Source organism: Pseudophryne corroboree, chromosome 2 (assembly GCF_028390025.1).
Source record: "Pseudophryne corroboree isolate aPseCor3 chromosome 2, aPseCor3.hap2, whole genome shotgun sequence".
NCBI lineage: Eukaryota > Metazoa > Chordata > Amphibia > Anura > Myobatrachidae > Pseudophryne > Pseudophryne corroboree.
In genome coordinates this window covers 544,383,208-544,403,207 of record NC_086445.1, presented here as the reverse complement: position 1 = coordinate 544,403,207, position 20,000 = coordinate 544,383,208, and the positions used below count along the sequence as shown (strand labels likewise).

The following is a 20,000-nucleotide window of genomic DNA, read 5'->3' as shown; positions in this document are numbered from 1 at the left end:
GAGTACCCCTGGTGATATAGGGGAAGGATGTAGTGTAATACTACAGGAGGACACTGTTGGTGAGGTAACCTTTGCTCAGGCACTGGATTGAAATAGGGAGGTTACCTGATTGGAGGATGTAGTGCCTGAAATAACCTTGGGCACATGTCTATACAGGTGGCTCACGAGACCTCGGCGGGAAGAACACCTCCACGCGACCCTGATGGCAGGAGTATAAATAGAAGAGCCAGCTGCCTAAAGAGGGTTTTTTTGGATCGGGTGCACAGCCATGGGAGCGGTTTCTCCTCTCCTGCGCCACTGAATTGAGCTGTAATGGTCAGCGGGCGCTGGAAGAGAGGGTGCCGCAACTACTGGTGGTAGTGCACTGAAGAGCGCTGTCCCCTGTAAGCGCCGGCGAGTCACTCGAGAAGGTGGAGATCGGGAGGCGGAGACTTATGGAGGGCGCCGACATCCTGCAAGGCGGAGCGGCATCCAGAGTGACAGGCCGGGGGAGCGCTGGAGCAATACTGAGAGGCGGCGACATCCGTATTGGAGGAGCGGCACCCAGAGTGACAGGCCGGGGGAGCGCTGGAGAGGTCAGGAGAGGCGGCAACATCCGGAGAGGCAGAGCAGTATTCAGCAGCAGCATCAATACAAAGAGCCGGCACGTACAGGGGGACATCAGCTGTCAGGTCCGACCAGCGCTTATAAGGTCATCCCAGCCCTGCTGAGTGCCTGCCTATCGGTGAGCTCAAGAGGGATAATTGCAGCCTCACTGCCCACCAATGAGAGTGAGAAAGGGGAGTGGCTAAACTTCAAGGCTTCCAGCTATTGACAGGAGTCAATAGTGAAAACGTCTGAGGTCTGTGTAATAATGCACCTAACATTGCACCTACATCCAACAGGGAGACATATATTTCTAGAGTCATATTTAAATCTCCTATAACAGAACAGGATATCATAACAGTAAGGAAAGTCTATTATTATAATTTCCACTAGGAACAGTAGTGACTTTGCCAGAGGCTGAGCAATTAATATCGCTAAGAGGAGGCACATTGTCTACAGTACAGGCATACTCCATGTTCATTGGTCACCTTTGAAAGTTAAATATTATTTAAAAAATGACCAGAAGAGGAATATAATATTAACGTCAGATAGACTCTGCAATCCTTACAATAACCAATTCCTCCCATGAAGATTAAAAGATTATTCTAAGTTAGTGAAGGAACAAGGGCTTATAGTGACATCTGGAGGATATCTCTGTCATAACCTCAGTCAGCACTCACCTAGCAACAGATTGTTTATTTTCAGTGGATACACAACAGTAACATTACTATCCCGGGAAACTACTTGGATACAATTAACCATAAATACTTAATAACCATACAGGTTGTTTTCATTTTACAACCAGGATTTCAAGTACCTTTCAGGAGACAGTAACTTAGTCAATCGTTTACCAAATTACTCAGAATATATATATATATATATATATATATATATATTTATTTACATCCTATTTTACAAGCCAGCTTCCTGGAGGATTGAATTCAATATACATATATATGCATATATATATAGACTCTAATTGAAGAACAGACTGTGATGGCTAATTGTACATGATATATTGTATTGCTTTATATTAATATATGTACATTGCAAAGTGTAATTTGAGAGTTTATAAGTAGATAATATAACGTAATTGTAACAATAGATATGGAAGCATTATATCAGAATATGAGTAAAGTATAGGGTGATAATACAAGGTAATTAGATAGTTATATATATACTTTCCGTGAGGATATCGTTAATAAGTATATCATAGTCTGTAGTTGATATATATATATAGTAGCAAGGTACATGGTTCTTAAACAAAGTCTTTAACTTGTATGATTTAACATATATGAATATGCAGTAAAGATTATTGTTTACAAGTATGTTGACTTATTGGGAATGAACTTACCTGGATATTAAGAGGAGAGCCTTGGAACCGGATAACGAAGGTAGGAGATATCAGCACCTGTAAAACAATAAACACTACACATAAGGTTTCCCAAACTGATCCTATAAAGTAGGTTACTACCTACCTAAAGTTTGGGTGGAGGCACTAAAATAAGGGTTACACTTATAAATACAAACATGTATATAACTTTAATGATAGTGTGCTATATGATATTGTTATAATGTACATGCATGCATAGAAATATTGAACAAGAAAGTATGGATATGCAACGCAGTGAACAGGAGAACTTTCTAGAGTGGGGGTGTCTCGAGGAATGGGACTTTTCAGCGCTGGGAAGGGAGCGTGAGCCAGCAGAAATGGACTACATACGGGACCCGAAGTAACGGCTGAAAAAGACAGTTGGTGCGAGCGGCAGTGCTGAGAGAGAGCACAGCAGCAGATCAGGCGGATAGAGAAAGAGGGATACGTGGAGACACCACCGGCGGTGGTGGTATTGAAGGAGAAGAGAACGGCAGCGGCAGCAGCGGTACAGTGAGGTTAGGTATCTGACAGGTACCCGTAGCAACGCACCTGCAGAGGAGGTCGGTGAGGTGATTGTGCTCAGTGCCCGTGTCCCTGAACTACACGTCGGATAAGTCAGGACTAGTGTGGAGGAAGAGAGTCGGGGGAGTACTTACATATACACATTGACTGACACTAAAGAGAGAGGCGGGGAGGATCAAAGGATAAAGTACATCAATAGGGGACCAGATTATAGTTAATACCTGGTAGCCCAATTCATAGCCCTCTATGCACGGGGACAGGCTGCTAACGGTGATAGCAGTGGAGAAGTAGTTTTGCCTCGTATTTGGATATGGCACTCTGAACATTTACATATTGAATGTGATACCATTAGTACAGGGAGACTGAGCGGTATACACACATGCATTACTGGAAGTCATATCAGGAGGAAGAGGACTAAGTCATTTATGAGCTGCAGCCTAAATATACAGATGTTAATAAGTTATTGACTACTCAGAGTAGAAAGAGAGCACTACTCCCTCTCGACTGTTCACAGGTCGATAGGAAAGGGAGTATGATGGACATTAATGCTCAGTGTCAGTGAAACCAACCCCTCAGGGTACAAGGATCTCCTCCCCCCTGCCAGAAATTGTATGGATGGACGAGGGGTGTGCCACTTTAGCAAAACCACTCTCCGAGCCGCGTGAGGTAGAAACACAACGCACCTATATTGATACCCCCTTCTAGCGAATAGACGCCACTATACCCCTGACCCACCAAGTAGTCATTTGACTAAGACAATTTGAACTATATGACCTTGGAAGCCCAGTGGTGAAGTACTCCCTGAAAGAGTGTCCTTAATTGGCCTTAGCGACAAAGTAATCACTTACATCATCAGTCTGCTGACTACAAGAGGTGATTGTTTTGCTTACTAGTGTACCGCAGAGGAAATATCACAGCTATACTACTGGAGATAGTTAAGTTGAGCAGAAGACTGATGGATAATACAAATAAACCAAGACTACCAGGTAAACCAGAACACTGTTAGAGTGTGAACTAATTTACCAGGGCCCCAACAGTGCACTAAATAACTCTGAGTACCCGGGTCACTCATATATATGGTATTATTATTATTTTGTTTGTTTTGTATTGCATGCAAATCTGTTTGTATAGGCCCATAGAGAGGGATTAGCGGGGAAAACCCTACTGCATGTTATTGAGTGTTTCATAAGAGTTATTGGTCATATGCTATTCATTTGCAACATAATAAAACCTGTTATACTTACCATCACTGAGTCGAAGTGAAAGAAGGATCCAAAGAACCTAGAGGGAAAAGGAGAGAAAGGTATAAGGTATGCTAGTGTATATAAATAGCACAACATACTGATCATACATACATACACTAGCTAACGGCAGGGCTTACCCAAACAAGCCCGGGTTTACAAATTGGTTTGGGTGGAGGCACAAGATATTCATAGTTATTTTCACTTAACGGTAACCCCCAGATAACTATCAGCTTAGAGAGAAGGGCTTACAAAGTGGAGGCACTGCTGAGATGGGTAGAGCAGCGCTGGTAGAACCCAGAAAGTTGATCAAGCATCACTTCTGTAACTATTAAGTACCATGGAAACGTTGACTGGAGATAGCACTTATACATGGGGGTACATTTACAAAGATTCGTGTTTTGGCCATTTTGAAGGGTGTTTGAACTCGAATGGTATCGGGTGCATTTTGCTGCAACTTTTTGAATCCTGATACGGTCATTCACTAAGCTGCCGACTTTTCACAATTCGTATTTTCCGATGTCAATGTGATTCGTAATATCAGGCTGTGTTTTACGGGAGTGATGAGTAAAACACTGCCTGACAAAACACAAGGAATCCCGGCCGGATCTGTGAGATCCGTGCAGGGCTTCATTGTGTACCTTAAAAAGGTTTTTAAAGTGTTTAAAAATCTGAAAAAAATTGCGTGGGGTCCCTCCTCCTAAGCATAACCAGCCGCGGGCTCTTTGAGCCGGTCCTGGTTGAAAAAATATGGGGAAAAAATTGACAGGGGTTCCCCCATATTTGATCAACCAGCACCGGGCTCTGCACCTGGTCCTGGTGCAAAAAATACGGGGGACAAAAAGCGTAGGGGTCCCCCATATTTTTTGAACCAGCACCGGGCTCCACTAGTCAGAGAGATAATGCCAAAGCCGGGGGACACTTTTATATAGGTCCCTGCGGCCCTGGCATTAAATCACTAACTAGTCACCCCTGGCCGGGGTACCCTGGAGGAGTGGGGACCCCTTAAATCAAGGGGTCCCCCCTCCAGCCACCCAAGGGCCAGGGGTGAAGCCCAAGGTTGTCCCCCCCCATCCATGGGCTGCGGATGGGGGGCTGATAGCCAAGTGTAAAATAAAATAATATTGTTTTTTGCACAAGAACTACAAGTCCCTGCAAGCCTCCCCCGCAAGCTGGTACTTGGAGAACCACAAGTACCAGCATGCGGGGGTTAAACGGGCCCGCTGGTACCTATAGTTCTTCTACAAAAAAAATACCCAAATAAAAACAGGACACACACACCTTGAAAGTACAACTTTATTACATACATACGTGGTCGGGTTTCCGTTTTTTGTTTTGCCAAGTACGTGGATTATTAAAAAAGGACATGACACACTGGATTTAGGTGAGTATAATTTTATTTTCAGGTACCCTGGAATCGACGTCGAGACGTGGGCCGAGTCGGCATCTGAACATAGGTAAGTATGTGTGTGTCGGAATGTATGTAATAAAGTTGTACTTTCAAGGTGTGTGTGTCCTGTTTTTATTTGGGTATTTTTTTTTCCAGAAGAACTATAGGTACCAGCGGGCCCGTTTAACCCCCGCATGCTGGTACTTGTGGTTCTCCAAGTACCAGCTTGCGGGGGAGGCTTGCAGGGACTTGTAGTTCTTGTGCAAAAACAATATTCTTTTATTTTACACTTGGCTATCAGCCCCCCATCCGCAGCCCATGGATGGGGGGGACAGCCTCGGGCTTCACCCCTGGCCCTTGGGTGGCTGGAGGGGGGGACCACTTGATTTAAGGGGTCCCCACTCCTCCAGGGTACCCCGGCCAGGGGTGATTAGTTAGTGATTTAATGCCAGGGCCGCAGGGACCTATATAAAAGTGTCCCCCGGCTGTGGCATTATCTCTCTGACTAGTGGAGACCGGTGCTGGTTTAAAAAATACGGGGGACCCCTACACTTTTTGTCCCCCATATTTTTGGAACCAGGACCAGGCGCAGAGCCCGGTGCTGGTTGATTAAATATGGGGAACCCCTGTCATTTTCCCCCCCATATTTTTTCAACCAGGACCGGCTCAAAGAGCCCGAGGCTGGTTGTGCTTAGGAGGGGGGACCCCACGCAATTTTTTTTTCTGTTTTTACACTAAACAGACCCTTTACCATAGATAACCATGCACAGATCTCACTGATCCGTGCATGGTTATCCAAACTCGACTGGAAAATGCAGGTCTATTTTTTTGCTGCTTTTTTTAACGAATCGAAAAAAAAATAGACCCGCACTTGAGCACTCAGAGACTAACACCCAAATACGAATGAATAGTTAATGCCCGTATTGTATGAAATAACAGCCGCGTTTGACCGATGGTCTATTCATTCGTATTTCATAACTTTGCCAATCAAACCATTACGAATAGACCAGACACTGCCGAGTTTTCTGCTTAGTAAATTGCTGGATTGGGACTTAGAAAAAAAAAACACAAATCGGCCAAACTCGGATTTTTAGTAAATATTGGCCATGGTGTCAGAAAAAAGAGACCAGTCCTAGGAGATGTATGGGAGTATGGGGGGACTTTGAAGGTTATTCAGAAGAAGAGGTACTGAGCCGGATCAGCACTCTATATGGAGTCACTAGACCAAAGATAGTGGACAAACTGAGGGGAGATTTTGGAGGAATGGTGGCTGTATTTATAGAAATGGAGAAGGAACCAGATACCAGTTAAATCCCACCAATGATGATGGCTGATGAGGAAACAGGAAAGAAATGGAGTATTGTATGGCCGGTCAGGAAAGAGGAGGGAGTAATGGATACTCGTGTTTTAGGAGTCCCAGTAGGCTCGGGCCAGGGAAATGGGGACACTAATATGACCGGAGGACAATTTGAGACAATAGTGGATAGGGTAGTATCACAGTTAGAGTGATGGCACTACGAAGAAAGCTATCGGAGGCTAAGGATCTTCTCGGGCATTGTGCCTGTACCTACAGGAGAAGAAACTTATGAAGACTGGAAGGAGGCTGCTGTGCAACAGGCTGAGGAGTGGCAGTGTCCTGATCAAATAAAACGTCAACGAGTTGTAGAGAGCTTAAGAGGGCCGGCCATGGGGATAGTCCAGGCGGCTAGACGGAGTAATCCAAATGCTACCCTGGAGACCAATTTAGATGCCTTAGATTATACTTATGGCACCCTGGAAGATGTGGTAGACCTTAAGTCAAGGCTATACCACACTTTCCAAGAATCTGGAGAGAAACTGAGCTCGTATGTAATAAGAGTAGATAAATTGCTATATACAATTGTTGATAAAGGAGGAATAAGTAAGGAAGAAGTAGACAAGAGTCGTAAGAAACAACTTTTACGAGGAGCATTGACAACAGATTCGGTGGCACAAAAACTGAGATGTTCTGGGGCAAAAGAACCCCCACCAACTTTTAATGAGTTATTGAAAGAAGTAAAGCAGGAGGAGGCACTCATAGAGATGAGGGAGCAGACCATCAAAAAGGTTAAGGTAGTGCAATGCACAACTGAGACTAATTTATTGGAAGATAAAATCCTAAAACTGATAGAAGAACAGAATAAAAAAAATAGACCAGTTTATAACCACCCAGAGTACCAACGCCTCTTCACAGAATGCTGCTTCCGACGTGGGTATTAGGGATACAGGAAGGAGAAATAAATGTTTTAAGTGTGGGAGGATAGGCCATAGAGCTTTCGAGTGCAACCTCAACTGCAATGTATCCCGGACAACCAACACCAATGCTAATAGAGAAGATACCAGCCAGGAAAATGTGCGAGGGAGACCTGCGGACCACACAGGCCTCCAAGAAGTCGGATGCTGTGCAATGGGGAACACGTGGTGGAACGGGGACCTACTCGAAGGACTAATGGGAAATGCTCCAATTATGGCGGCTAGGATAAATGGGCATCACTGTACGATCCTAATTGATAGTGGTTCCCAAGTCTCTATAATATTTGAGAACTGGTACCGAAACAATATCCCTGATGTCCCAATCCAACCATTGTCAGGATTGGTTATATGGGGCCTTAGTGTGGAAAAATATCCATACTTGGGGTATGTGGAAATAACAATGGAACTTCAACAAAGGGAAAGAGAAGAGAGTGAGAGTTCATGTGTGCCCCTGATTGCACTGGTTTGCCCGGAAGTCCCCCCAGGAAGAACCGAACCCCATGTAATTATTGGGACTAACACTAGAATATACCCTATTCTAGTAGAATGGCTAAAACAGGACAGTGAATGTGCTGATCTGCCTTCCTATTCTTACAGTGTAAATCCAGAGGAAAAGCCAATGGAGAGTACTGGTGAATTCGATGTATGCTTTGTTGGAAGTGAGCTTACAGCTGAAGAGAGGAATGGCTTGGTCAAGGAACTGGATTGTCGAAGGCAAGCTTTCTCCACTGGAGAGTGGAATCTAGGAATGGCTAAAGGGGTGGAACACCATATAAAGTTAACGGATGACACTCCTTTTCGTGAGAGGTCACGACGAATAGCGCCAGCTGACTTTGAGGATGTGAGAAGACACTTGAAGGGGTTATTTTAAAACCAGGTGATAATTGAATCTAAGAGCCCATATGCTTCCCCCATAGTCATCGCTAGGAAAAATAAGATTTTACTTACCGATAAATCTATTTCTCGTAGTCCGTAGTGGATGCTGGGGACTCCGTCAGGACCATGGGGAATAGCGGCTCCACAGGAGACAGGGCACAAAACTAAAGCTTTAGGATCAGGTGGTGTGTACTGGCTCCTCCCCCTATGACCCTCCTCCAAGCCTCAGTTAGGATACTGTGCCCTGACGAGCGTACACAATAAGGAAGGATATTGAATCCCGGGTAAGACTCATACCAGCCACACCAATCACACCGTATAACTTGTGATCTAAACCCAGTTAACAGTATGACAAACGTAGGAGCCTCTGAACAGACGGCTCACAACAAATAACAACCCGATTTTTTTGTAACAATAACTATGTACAAGTATTGCAGACAATCCGCACTTGGGATGGGCGCCCAGCATCCACTACGGACTACGAGAAATAGATTTATCGGTAAGTAAAATCTTATTTTCTCTGACGTCCTAAGTGGATGCTGGGGACTCCGTCAGGACCATGGGGATTATACCAAAGCTCCCAAATGGGCGGGAGAGTGCGGATGACTCTGCAGCACCGAATGAGAGAACTCCAGGTCCTCTTTAGCCAGGGTATCAAATTTGTAGAATTTTACAAACGTGTTCTCCCCCGACCACGTAGCTGCTCGGCAGAGTTGTAATGCCGAGACCCCTCGGGCAGCCGCCCAGGATGAGCCCACCTTCCTTGTGGAATGGGCCTTGACAGATTTAGGCTGTGGCAGGCCTGCCACAGAATGTGCAAGTTGAATTGTGCTACAAATCCAACGAGCAATCGTCTGCTTAGAAGCAGGAGCACCCAGCTTGTTGGGTGCATACAGTATAAACAGCGAGTCAGATTTTCTGACTCCAGCCGTCCTTGAAATGTATATTTTCAATGCCCTGACAACGTCCAGCAACTTGGAATCTTCCAAATCGCTAGTAGCCGCAGGCACCACAATAGGCTGGTTCAGGTGAAACGCTGACACCACCTTAGGCAGAAACTGAGGACGCGTCCGCAGTTCTGCCCTGTCCGAATGGAAAATCAGATATGGGCTCTTATACGATAAAGCCGCCAATTCTGATACTCTCCTGGCTGAAGCCAGGGCCAGTAGCATGGTTACTTTCCATGTAAGATATTTCAAATCCACCGATTTGAGTGGCTCAAACCAATGGGATTTGAGAAAATCCAAAACTACATTCAGGTCCCACGGAGCCACTGGGAGCACAACCGGGGGCTGTATATGTAGTACTCCTTTTACAAAAGTCTGGACTTCAGGAACTGAAGCCAATTCTTTCTGGAAGAAAATCGACAGGGCCGAAATTTGAACCTTAATGGACCCCAATTTGAGGCCCATAGACAATCCTGTTTGCAGGAAATGTAGGAATCGACCCAGTTGAAATTCCTCCGTGGGGGCCTTCCTGGCCTCACACCACGCAACATATTTTCTCCAAATGCGGTGATAATGTTGTGCAGTCACCTCCTTCCTGGCTTTAACCAGTGTAGGAATGACCTCTTCTGGAATGCCTTTTTCCTTTAGAATTCGGCGTTCAACCGCCATGCCGTCAAACGCAGCCGCGGTAAGTCTTGGAATAGACACGGTCCCTGCTGAATCAGGTCCCGTCTTAGAGGTAGAGGCCACGGATTTTCCGTGAGCATCTCCTGAAGTTCCGGGTACCAAGTTCTTCTTGGCCAATCCGGAGCCACGAGTATCGTTCTTACTCCCCTTTGCCGTATAATTCTCAGTACTTTGGGTATGAGAGGCAGAGGAGGAAACACATACACTGACTGGTACACCCACGGTGTTACCAGAGCGTCCACAGCTATTGCCTGAGGGTCTCTTGACCTGGCGCAATACCTGTCCAGTTTTTTGTTGAGGCAAGACGCCATCATATCCACCTTTGGTTTTTCCCAACGGTTCACAATCATGTGGAAGACTTCTGGATGAAGTCCCCACTCTCCCGGGTGTAGATCGTGTCTGCTGAGGAAGTCTGCTTCCCAGTTGTCTACTCCCGGAATGAACACTGCTGACAGTGCTATCACATGATCTTCCGCCCAGCGAAGAATCCTTGCAGCTTCTGCCATTGCTCTCCTGCTTCTTGTGCCGCCCTGTCTGTTTACGTGGGCGACTGCCGTGATGTTGTCCGACTGGATCAACACCGGCTGACCCTGAAGCAGGGGTTTTGCCAGGCTTAGAGCATTGTAAATTGCTCTTAGCTCCAGTATATTTATATGAAGAGACATCTCCAGGCTTGACCATACTCCCTGGAAGTTTCTTCCCTGTGTGACCGCTCCCCAGCCTCTCAGACTGGCATCCGTGGTCACCAGGACCCAGTCCTGTATGCCGAATCTGCGGCCCTCTAACAGATGAGCACTCTGCAACCACCACAGAAGAGACACCCTTGTCCGTGGCGATAAGGTTATCCGCTGATGCATCTGCAGATGCGATCCGGACCATTTGTCCAGCAGATCCCACTGAAAAGTTCGTGCGTGGAATCTGCCGAATGGAATTGCTTCGTAAGAAGCCACCATCTTTCCCTGGACTCTTGTGCATTGATGCACAGACACTTTTCCTGGTTTAAGGAGGTTCCTGACAAGTTCGGATAACTCCTTGGCTTTCTCCTCCGGAAGAAACACCTTTTTCTGAACCGTGTCCAGAATCATTCCCAGGAACAGCAGACGTGTTGTCGGGGTCAACTGAGATTTTGGAAAATTCAGAATCCACCCGTGTTGTTGCAGCACTACTTGGGTTAGTGCTACTCCGTCCTCCAGCTGTTCTCTGGACCTTGCCCTTATCAGGAGATCGTCCAAGTAAAGGATAATTAATACGCCTCTTCTTCGCAGAAGAATCATCATTTCGGCCATTACCTTGGTAAAGACCCGAGGTGCCGTGGACAATCCAAACGGCAGCGTCTGAAACTGATAATGACAGTTTTGCACCACGAACCTGAGGTACCCTTGATGTGAAGGGCAAATTGGGACATGCAGGTAAGCATCCTTTATGTCCAGGGACACCATAAAGTCCCCTTCTTCCAGATTCGCTATCACTGCTCTGAGTGATTCCATCTTGAACTTGAATTTTTGTATGTACAGGTTCAAAGATTTCAGATTTAGAATAGGTCTTACCGAGCCGTCCGGCTTCGGTACCACAAATAGCGTGGAGTAATACCCCTTTCCCTGTTGTAGGAGGGGTACCTTGACTATCACCTGCTGAGAAAACAGCTTGTGAATGGCTTCCAATACCGTCGCCCTGTCTGAGGGAGACATTGGCAAAGCAGACTTTAGGAACCGGCGAGGGGGAGACTTCTCGAATTCCAACCTGTAACCCTGAGATACTACCTGCAGGATCCAAGGGTCCACCTGTGAGCAAGCCCACTGTGCGCTGAAATTCCTGAGTCGACCCCCCACCGCTCCTGAGTCCGCTTGTACAGCCCCAGCGTCATGCTGAGGGCTTTGCAGAACCCTGGGAGGGCTTCTGTTCCTGGGCAGGGGCTGCTTGCTGCCCTCTCTTACCCCTTCCTCTGCCCCGGGGCAGATATGACTGTCCTTTTGCCCTCTTGTTCTTATAGGACCGAAAGGACTGCGGCTGAAAAGACGGTGTCTTTTTCTGTTGGGAGGGGGTCTGAGGTAAAAAGGTGGATTTTCCGGCAGTTGCCGTGGCCACCAGATCCGATAGACCTACGCCAAATAATTCCTCCCCTTTATACGGCAATACTTCCATATGTCGTTTGGAATCCGCATCACCTGACCACTGTCGCGTCCATAAACTTCTTCTGGCAGATATGGACATCGCACTTACTCTCGATGCCAGAGTGCAAATATCCCTCTGAGCATCTCGCATATAAAGAAAAGCATCCTTTAATTGCTCTATAGTCAATAAAATACTGTCCCTATCCAGGGTATCAATATTTTCAGTCAGGGAATCCGACCAGACCACCCCAGCACTGCACATCCAGGCTGAGGCGATGGCTGGTCGCAGTATAACACCAGAATGTGTGTATATACTCTTTAGGGTAGTTTCCAGCCTCCTATCAGCTGGATCCTTGAGGGCGGCCGTATCAGGAGACGGTAACGCCACTTGTTTTGTTAAGCGTGTGAGCGCCTTATCCACCCTAGGGGGTGTTTCCCAGCGCGCCCTAACCTCTGGCGGGAAAGGGTACAATGCCAATAACTTTTTTGAAATTAGCACTTTTCTATCTGGGTTAACCCACGCTTCATCACATACATCATTCAATTCCTCTGATTCAGGAAAAACTACAGGTAGTTTTTTCACCCCCCACATAATACCCCTTTTTGTGGTACTTGCAGTATCAGAGATATGCAAAGCCTCCTTCATTGCCGTGATCATATAACGTGTGGCTCTACTTGAAAATACGTTTGTTTCTTCACCGTCGACACTAGATTCAGTGTCCGTGTCTGGGTCTGTGTCGACCGACTGAGGTAAAGGGCATTTTACAGCCCCTGACGGTGTCTGAGACGCCTGGGCAGGTACCAACTGGTTTTCCGTCCGTCTCATGTCGTCAACTGATTTTTGTAATGTGCTGACATTATCACGTAATTCCATAAACAAAGCCATCCATTCCGGTGTCGACTCCCTGGGGGGTGACATCACCATTACCGGCAATTGCTCTGCCTCCACACCAACATCGTCCTCATACATGTCGACACACACGTACCGACACACAGCAGACACACAGGGAATGCTCTTATCGAAGACAGGACCCCACTAGCCCTTTGGGGAGACAGAGGGAGAGTTTGCTAGCACACATCCAAGCGCTATAATATATATGGGAACAACCTTATATAAGTGTTGTATCCTTATAGCGGGTGGTCTTCTGTTTGCCGGCGGTCGGGCTCCCGGCGCTCAGTATACCGGCGCCGGGAGCCCGACCGCCGGCTTACCGACACTTATTTTCCCTCGTGGGGGTCCACGACCCCCATAGAGGGAGAATAAAATAGTGTGGCGCGCGTAGCGCGCCACCGTGCCCGTAGTGTGGCGAGCGCAGCGAGCCCGCAAGGGGCTCATTTGCGCTCGCCAAGCTGTCGGTAAGCCGGCGGTCGGGCTCCCGGCGCCGGGATGCTGGTCGCCGGGAGCCCGACCGCCGGCCACCCGTAGTGAACCCCTTATAGCAGCTTAAATATATAAAATATCGCCAAAAAAGTGCCCCCCCTCTCTGTTTTACCCTGTTTCTGTAGTGCAGTGCAGGGGAGAGTCCTGGGAGCCTTCCTCACAGCGGAGCTGAGCAGGAAAATGGCGCTGTGTGCTGAGGAGAATAAGCCCCGCCCCCTATTCCGGCGGGCTTTTCTCCCGTAGTTTGTAATATCTGGCAGGGGTTAAATACATCCATATAGCCTCAAGGGCTATATGTGATGTATTTTTTAGCCATAAAAGGTATTTACATTGCTGCCCAGGGCGCCCCCAGCAGCGCCCTGCACCCTCCGTGACCGTTGGTGAGAAGTGTGTGACAAACAATGGCGCACAGCTGCAGTGCTGTGCGCTACCTTCAAGAAGACTGAAGAGCCTTCTGCCGCCGGTTTCTGGACCTTCAATCTTCAGCATCTGCAAGGGGGGTCGGCGGCGCGGCTCCGGGACGAACCCCAGGGTGAGACCTGTGTTCCGACTCCCTCTGGAGCTAATGGTGTCCAGTAGCCTAAGAAGCCAATCCATCCTGCACGCAGGTGAGTTGAACTTCTCTCCCCTAAGTCCCTCGATGCAGTGAGCCTGTTGCCAGCAGGACTCACTGAAAATAAAAAAACCTAAAAACTTTTTCTAAGCAGCTCCTTAAGAGAGCCACCTAGATTGCACCCTGCTCGGACGGGCACAAAAACCTAACTGAGGCTTGGAGGAGGGTCATAGGGGGAGGAGCCAGTACACACCACCTGATCCTAAAGCTTTAGTTTTGTGCCCTGTCTCCTGCGGAGCCGCTATTCCCCATGGTCCTGACGGAGTCCCCAGCATCCACTTAGGACGTCAGAGAAAAGAACGGGAATATTCGGATGTGTATCGACTATAGAACGCTGAACCAAAGGACAGTGACCGATCAATATATGGTACCCCGAATAGATGAGGCTCTAGACTGTTTGCAGGGAAGTGTTGTATTCTCAGTCCTTGACCTAAGGAATGGTTATTATCAGATACCAATGTGCCCAGAGGACCGAGATAAAAACCGCTCTTATATGCCCACTGGGATTTTACAAATTTCTCCAAATGCCACAGGGAGTGAAAGGGGCCCCAGCTACTTTTCAGAGGACAATGGAGAAAATTATCGGTGATATGAATTACCGAGAAGTGTTGGTGTATCTGGATGATATAATCGTATTTGGAGCCACACTTGAAGAACACAACCGTCGCCTCATAAAGGTCCTAGAGAGATTGATTGAAGGTGGTCTAAAACTATCATTAGATAAATGCCACTTATGTCAACTGAGCGTTAAATATCTGGGGCATATCGTGAGTAAAGACGGAGTAGCCACAGACCCTGAGAAGGTTAGAGCGGTAGAGAACTGGCCACGACCAACCAAACTTTGAGAACTAAGATCGTTTCTGGGATTCTGTGGATATTACCGCAGGTTTGTCTCAAACTATTCTGCACTTGCTAAACCACTAAACGATTTAACGAAGGGATACTTACCTGTAAAAGGAAAAAAAAGACTCAAGACAAGAATAATAGAGAATGTCTATAAGACTAATGAGCCATTTGGAGAGAGGTGGACGAGTGAATGTGAGAAAGCTTTTAGAGGCTTAAAGGAGAAATTGACAAAAGCTCCGGTGCTGGCTTATGCGGACCCTAATTTGCCCTATGTCCTACACATTGATGCCTCCATAGAAGGGCTTGGAGGTGTACTGTATCAGAGACATCAGAATGAACTAAAACCAGTGTCTTTCGCCAGTAGAGGAGTGTCTGATAGTGAGAAGCGATATCCTACACATAAGTTAGAATTTCTAGCCTTGAAGTGGTGCATTGTGGACAAGTTCCATGATTATTTATATGGAGCAAAATTTGAGGTTCACACTGATAACAACCCGCTCACCTACATACACACCACGGCGAAATTAGATGCTACTGGACACCGATGGTTGGCAGCTTTGGCCTTGTATGAGTTCTCTCTAAAGTACCGGCCAGGAGTGAATAACATTGACGCAGATTCTTTATCCAGGATTCCTGGACAGGTAGTGGAAAAGAAGGATAGTGATGAGTGGATTGAAGTACCTGCCGGAGAGATTCGGGGTATGTGTCATATCCTGCGAGTGGATAACACTCTGAAGAATATGCAAGTAAGTGCGCTGGGAGCTTCTCCGGAGGCTATACCCCTATCGTATTGTTGGGTCAGCTTGATGGATCTGGAAGGTTTACCCAAATTGAAAGAATGTCAAATTCGACAGGACCAATTCAAGGATTCAAGTATTAAACATGTAATGCCTGGAAAGTGTAGAGGCACTTCTATTGAGCCTGAGGTGGAAGAGGAAGTTAGACTCCTGAATAGGCAAAGGAAGAATTTGGTTATCATTCGAGGAATATTACATCGATTTATTAAGCAGAATAATGGAAGAGAAAGATACCAACTGGTACTACCCAAGAAACACCGGTTGAAAGTCATGCATTCCCTTCATGATAAACATGGGCACCTGGGGTATGAGAAGACTCTAAAACTAGTGACCGATTGATTCTATTGGCCAGGAATGAACAGGGAGATCGAACAGAAATTGCCGAAATTGTGGGAACTGTGTAGTGAGGAAAACATTACCGTTCAGAGTAGCCCCATTGGTGACATTCAAGAGTCCTATGGATCTTGTATGCATGGATTTTTTGACACTAGAAGTAGAATCGGGAAACAAATGTAATATTCTGGTGGTGACAGATCACTTCACCTGATATGCTCAGGCGTACATAACTCCCAACCAAAAGGCGGTCACTGTAGCGAATACTCTCTGGAACAAGTTCTTTATCCACTATGGGCTCCCAAATAGGCTGCACTCAGACCAGGGCAGAGATTTTGAGAGCAAGTTGATCAAGGAACTATGTAAGAGCTGTGGTATTACGAAATCACGAACCATGCCCTATCATCCCCAGGGTGACCCACAGCCGGAACATTTTAATAGGACGTTACTTAATATGCTGGGACCTTAAGTCCTCTAAGTAAGGTTCATTGGAAAGGGCATATTACTCAGTTAGTACACGCGTACAACTGCACGCAGAGCGAAGCCACTGGATATTCACCTTATTACCTCATGTTTGGGAGGGAAGCTAAACTCCCGATAGATGTAAGCATGGGTGTGTCTTCAGGAGAAAGTTCCTATTCTTCTCATACAAGTTATGTGAAGAAATTACGGGAAGAATTGAAGAGAGCATATGAGTAAGCCGAGAGTACTGCAAACAAACTAGGAAACAAGAACAAAACCCGATACGATCGGAAAGTGAGGGACCAAGTATTAGCACCGGGAGACAGAGTATTGCTCCGAAGGTTAGGGACACCAAAGAAATTCAAAATTGTCAATAGGTGGAAAGAACAGCCATATGTGGTGGTCGAGAAGCTCCCAAATCTGCCAGTATATAAAATACAACCGGAAGATGGATCAGGAGCCATTTTAACTTATCATCGACAACACCTGCTCCCTATTGGGCGGAAAGTATGCTTGGACTCATTTACAGAGGAGAATGAGGTTCGGATCACAAAAGGAGAGTCTCTAAAGAGGGATGAACTAAATGGAGTTGGAGATACAGAGGTAGAAGAAGAAAGTGGGGGGTTACTACTACAAGGATCCAATCAGGGAGGCAGAAGAGAATCGCAAAGACCACATTGATATTGAGTATGGCGATTTTCCTGGGGAAGGGTTGGAAATAATAGAGGAAGATGTAATTGAGAATGTCCTGGGAATAGGCCTGGTAGAAGAATATAGGGAGGTACCGGGAAACTGGAGGCATCATACTGCAGGTGACTCTAACAGCACAACTGAGGGGGAGTACAGCAGACCAGAAAGACAAAGAGGGGCTCCTTTGATATTTACGTATGATCAGTTAGGAACCCCTTGTACAATTCCCAGAGTTAATCATTTTGGTATGGTGTTCTCTTGGCCGTATTTTGAAGGAAATATAGCTGACAACGGAATATTAGAATACTAGTGTGTGGTGATCTAGCTTGACAAAGTTGCATAGATCACCAGGGGGAGAGTGTAGCCCAGATAAATAAAACAATATTAAAATATAGAGACAAGTGTGACTTATAAAAACAAATATGTATATAACTTTAATGATAGTGTGCTATATGATATTGTTATAATGTACATGCATGCATAGATATATTGAACAAGAAAGTATGGATATGCAACGCAGGGAACAGGAGAACTTTCTAGAGCGGGGGTGTCTCGAGGAATGGGACTTTTCAGCGCTGGGAAGGGAGCGTGAGCCAGCAGAAACGGACTACATACAGGACCCGAAGTAACGGCTGAAAAAGACAGTTGGTGCGAGCGGCAGTGCTGAGAGAGAGCACAGCAGCAGCAGCAGATCAGGCTGATAGAGAAAGAGGGATACATGGAGACACCACCGGCGGTGGTGGTATTGAAGGAGAAGAGAATGGCAGCGGCAGCAGCGGTACAGTAAGGTCAGGTATCTGACAGGTACCCGTAGCAACGCACCTGCAGAGGAGGTCGGTGAGGTGATTGTGCTCAGTGCCCGTGTCCCTGAACTACACGTCAGATAAGTCAGGACTAGTGTGGAGGAAGAGAGTCGGGGGAGTACTTACATATACACATTGACTGACACTAAAGAGAGAGGCGGGGAGGATCAAAGGATAAAGTACATCAATAGGGGACCAGATTATAGTTAATACCTGGTAGCCCAATTCATAGCCCTCTATGCACGGGGACAGGCTGCTAACGGTGATAGCAGTGGAGAAGTAGTTTTGCCTCGTATTTGGATATGGCACTCTGAACATTTACATATTGAATGTGATACCATTAGTACAGGGAGACTGAGCGGTATACACACATGCATTACTGGAAGTCATATCAGGAGGAAGAGGACTAAGTCATTTATGAGCTGCAGCCTAAATATACAGATGTTAATAAGTTATTGACTACTCAGAGTAGAAAGAGAGCACTACTCCCTCTCGACTGTTCACAGGTCGATAGGAAAGGGAGTATGATGGACATTAATGCTCAGTGTCAGTGAAACCAACCCCTCAGGGTACAAGGATCTCCTCCCCCCTGCCAGAAATTGTATGGATGGACGAGGGGTGTGCCACTTTAGCAAAACCACTCTCCGAGCCGCGTGAGGTAGAAACACAACGCACCTATATTGATACCCCCTTCTAGCGAATAGACGCCACTATACCCCTGACCCACCAAGTAGTCATTTGACTAAGACAATTTGAACTATATGACCTTGGAAGCCCAGTGGTGAAGTACTCCCTGAAAGAGTGTCCTTAATTGGCCTTAGCGACAAAGTAATCACTTACATCATCAGTCTGCTGACTACAAGAGGTGATTGTTTTGCTTACTAGTGTACCGCAGAGGAAATATCACAGCTATACTACTGGAGATAGTTAAGTTGAGCAGAAGACTGATGGATAATACAAATAAACCAAGACTACCAGGTAAACCAGAACACTGTTAGAGTGTGAACTAATTTACCAGGGCCCCAACAGTGCACTAAATAACTCTGAGTACCCGGGTCACTCATATATATGGTATTATTATTATTTTGTTTGTTTTGTATTGCATGCAAATCTGTTTGTATAGGCCCATAGAGAGGGATTAGCGGGGAAAACCCTACTGCATGTTATTGAGTGTTTCATAAGAGTTATTGGTCATATGCTATTCATTTGCAACATAATAAAACCTGTTATACTTACCATCACTGAGTCGAAGTGAAAGAAGGATCCAAAGAACCTAGAGGGAAAAGGAGAGAAAGGTATAAGGTATGCTAGTGTATATAAATAGCACAACATACTGATCATACATACATACACTAGCTAACGGCAGGGCTTACCCAAACAAGCCCGGGTTTACAAATTGGTTTGGGTGGAGGCACAAGATATTCATAGTTATTTTCACTTAACGGTAACCCCCAGATAACTATCAGCTTAGAGAGAAGGGGTTACATACATATATATATATATATATATAGATCCGGAATAAAGGCGGCACTCACGGCGTGAAATGAAGAGGCAGACGCAAGTCTGATATCAACGTTTCAATGTTATGAAAACATTTTCGTCAGGATGTTTTCATAACATTGAAACGTTGATATCAGACTTGCGTCTGCCTCTTCATTTCACGCCGTGAGTGCCGCCTTTATTCCGGATCTATTATTGGACACAGCACCACTGGAAGGCACCGGCCATTTCATCTTGCTTCAATCCCAGCTGTGGACTCAGGGAGTGCCGTGCAACAAGCTTTGATATATATATATATATATATATAATATTCCAAAATCGGTACAAACGGCACTCAAACAACTAAATCCCACAAAAATTATCAATGGAAATCAAATTTATTAACCCATGGAGGTCTGGATTTGGAGTCACACTCAAAATTAAAGTGGAAAAACACACTACAGACTGATCCAACTTTGATGTAATGTCCTTAAAACAAGTCAAAATGAGGCTCAGTAGTGTGTGTGGCCTCCACGTGCCTGTATGACCTCCCTACAATGCCTGGGCATGCTCCTGATGAGGTGGCGGATG

At 46.1% G+C, this 20,000-nt stretch overlaps 1 long non-coding RNA gene across 1 annotated transcript in view; it reads left to right on the top strand.

The window, feature by feature from the left end:
- The first annotated feature begins 265 nt into the window (after positions 1 to 265).
- Positions 266 to 20,000, top strand: part of LOC135050953 (uncharacterized) — a 54,731-nt gene continuing 34,996 nt past the window's right edge. Inside the window, exon 1 of the long non-coding RNA XR_010241943.1 lies at positions 266 to 841. This is a non-coding gene — a long non-coding RNA (uncharacterized LOC135050953). The remainder of the gene's footprint in view (positions 842 to 20,000) is intronic.